Below are 3,451 nucleotides of genomic sequence, written 5' to 3' on the forward strand. Positions count from 1 at the left end.
TGCAGGGGTGCCTGCACGGGGTGGGAAGGGCCGGCGGCGGGCTGCCTGTGCTCTCTCAGTCGGGGCGGCGGTGGGGGGGCTTGCGGGGGGTGGCTGGGGTCGGCAGGCCGGCCCTGCCGGAGGCCCGTATGCAGGGGTGCCTGCACGGGGTGGGTGGGCCGGCGGCGGGCTGCCTGTGCTCTCTGAGCCGGGGCGGCGGTGGGGGGGGCTTGCGGGGGGTGGCTGGGGGCGGCAGGCCGGCCCTGCCGGAGGCCCGTATGCAGGGGTGCCTGCACGGGGTGGGAAGGGCCGGCGGCGGGGTGCCTGTGCTCTCTCAGCCGGGGCGGCGGTGGGGGGGCTTGCGGGGGGTGGCTGGGGGCGGCAGGCCGGTCCTGCCGGAGGCCCGTATGCAGGGGTGCCTGCACGGGGTGGGTGGGCCGGCGGCGGGCTGCCTGTGCTCTCTGAGCCGGGGCGGCGGTGGGGGGGCTTGCGGGGGTTGGCTGGGGGCGGCAGGCCGGCCCTGCCGGAGGCCCGTATGCAGGGGTGCCTGCACGGGGTGGGAAGGGCCGGCGGCGGGCTGCCTGTGCTCTCTCAGTCGGGGCGGCGGTGGGGGGGCTTGCGGGGGGTGGCTGGGGTCGGCAGGCCGGCCCTGCCGGAGGCCCGTATGCAGGGGTGCCTGCACGGGGTGGGAAGGGCCGGCGGCGGGCTGCCTGTGCTCTCTCAGCCGGGGCGGCGGTGGGGGGGGTTGCGGGGGGTGGCTGGGGTCGGCAGGCCGGCCCTGCCGGAGGCCCGTATGCAGGGGTGCCTGCACGGGGTGGGAAGGGCCGGCGGCGGGCTGCCTGTGCTCTCTCAGCCGGGGCGGCGGTGGGGGGGGTTGCGGGGGGTGGCTGGGGTCGGCAGGCCGGCCCTGCCGGAGGCCCGTATGCAGGGGTGCCTGCACGGGGTGGGTGGGCCTGCGGCGGGCTGCCTGTGCTCTCTGAGCCGGGGCGGCGGTGGGGGGGGCTTGCGGGGGGTGGCTGGGGGCGGCAGGCCGGCCCTGCCGGAGGCCCGTATGCAGGGGTGCCTGCACGGGGTGGGAAGGGGCGGCGGCGGGTTGCCTGTGCTCTCTCAGCCGGGGCGGCGGTGGGGGGGCTTGCGGGGGGTGGCTGGGGGCGGCAGGCCGGCCCTGCCGGAGGCCCGTATGCAGGGGTGCCTGCACGGGGTGGGAAGGGCCGGCGGCGGGCTGCCTGTGCTGTCTCAGTCGGGGCGGCGGTGGGGGGGCTTGCGGGGGGTGGCTGGGGTCGGCAGGCCGGCCCTGCCGGAGGCCCGTATGCAGGGGTGCCTGCACGGGGTGGGTGGGCCGGCGGCGGGCTGCCTGTGCTCTCTGAGCCGGGGCGGCGGTGGGGGGGGCTTGCGGGGGGTGGCTGGGGGCGGCAGGCCGGCCCTGCCGGAGGCCCGTATGCAGGGGTGCCTGCACGGGGTGGGAAGGGGCGGCGGCGGGGTGCCTGTGCTCTCTCAGCCGGGGCGGCGGTGGGGGGGCTTGCGGGGGGGTGGCTGGGGGCGGCAGGCCGGTCCTGCCGGAGGCCCGTATGCAGGGGTGCCTGCACGGGGGTGGGTTGGGGGGGGCGGCGGGAATTTTTTGGTTTTTGTTGCTTTTTTATTTCTTTTTCCGCTTTTGAAACAGAGACGCCGCCCCGTCCTCGGGCGTTTCAGCCGAGCTGATGGAAAGCGGCGCCCCTTCCCGTCGCTTGCGGGGGGGGGTGGTGCAGGAGGGGGGAGGCGGCGCGCGCCTGAAATTCCCCTCGCCACCCCCCGTTTCCGAGACTTCGCCGTATCTAGTGGAAGGCGCTAAGCTTGGCCGGACTGTCTCGCTGAAGGCTTTCTTACTCTGCATCGGTTCTGACGGTGGGCGAGAAAAAAAAACAAAACCAAAGCAGAGCAGGGAAACAGTTACAAAAATTTCTTGAGAGCCAGCACCGGCCCGCCCATCGGCAGACGGAGCGGCGCCCGGGGTCAACGAGTGCCACCCTGCTGCTTAGCAACCGGAACCCGAGCCGGCCCGCCCCGCCCACCCGCCGGCAAGGGGCGGGCGCTTCCCCGCGGCAGAAGGGGGAGACAGAGACTGAGAGACGGGGTCGAGGAGCAGGCGGGGAGCCTTGCGCTGAGGTAGGCTGGGGACGGGGCCTCTTTTCCGAGAAGATTGAGGTTTGAGTCGGGGGGGGGGGGGGGGGGGGGGCGGCGGCAGGGGCTGCTTGTGCGCTCTCGGCCGGGGCGGCGGTGGGGGGGTGGCGGGGTGGGGGGGGGCAGCGGAGCGGCCGTGCCGGAGGCCCGTATGCAGGGGTGCCCGCACCGGGGGGGGGGTGGGGGGGGGCGGCGGCAGGGGCTGCTTGTGCGCTCTCGGCCGGGGCGGCGGTGGGGGGGGGCTTGCGGGTGGGGGTGCGGCGGCCGGGCTGCCGTGCCGGAGGCCCGTTTGCAGGGGTGCCTGCACGGGGGGAGGTGGGGGGGGGGGGGGGGCGGGGCGGCGGGAATTTTTTGGTTTTTGTTGCTTTTTTATTTTTTTTCCGCTTTTGAAACACAGACGCCGCCCCGCCTTCGGGCGTTTCAGCCGAGCTGATAGAAAGCTGCGCCCCTTCCCGTTGCTTGCGGGGGGGGTTGGTGCCGCGGAAGGGGGTGGCGGGGGGGGCGGGAACGGGACGGGGACGGGGACGGGGACGGGGACGGGGACAGGGACGGGGACGGGGACGGGGACGGGTCTGGCCGACGGGTCTGGACGACAGCGCCCCCCCCACCCCGCGTCCCGGCCGGCCACCACGTCTACCCGGGACCGGGTCGGCGGGGAGGACAGGTCTACCCGGGACCGGTTCGGCGGGGAGGACAGGTCTACCCGACAGCGCCCCCCCCATCGCCCCGCGTCCCGGCCGGCCACCACGTCTACCCGGGACCGGTTCGGCGGGGAGGACAGGTCTACCAGGGACCGGTTCGGCGGGGAGGACAGGTCTACCCGACCGCGCCCGCCCCCGATCCCGAGTCCCGGCCGGCCACCACGTCTACCCGGGACCGGTTCAGCGGGGAGGACAGGTCTACCCGGGACCGGGTCGGCGGGGAGGACAGGTCTACCCGACCGCGCCCGCCCCCGATCCCGAGTCCCGGCCGGCCACCACGTCTACCCGGGACCGGTTCGGCGGGGAGGACAGGTCTACCCGGGACCGGTTCGGCGGGGAGGACCGGTCTACCCGGGACCGGTTCGGCGGGGAGGACAGGTCTACCCGGGACCGGGTCGGCGGGGAGGACAGGTCTACCCGGGACCGGGTCGGCGGGGAGGACAGGTCTACCCGACCGCGCCCGCCCCCGATCCCGAGTCCCGGCCGGCCACCACGTCTACCCGGGACCGGTTCGGCGGGGAGGACAGGTCTACCCGGGACCGGGTCGGCGGGGAGGACCGGTCTACCCGGGACCGGGTCGGCGGGGAGGACAGGTCTACCCGGGACCGGGT

This window comes from Opisthocomus hoazin, unplaced genomic scaffold, assembly GCF_030867145.1.
Source record: "Opisthocomus hoazin isolate bOpiHoa1 unplaced genomic scaffold, bOpiHoa1.hap1 HAP1_SCAFFOLD_141, whole genome shotgun sequence".
Lineage (NCBI taxonomy): Eukaryota > Metazoa > Chordata > Aves > Opisthocomiformes > Opisthocomidae > Opisthocomus > Opisthocomus hoazin.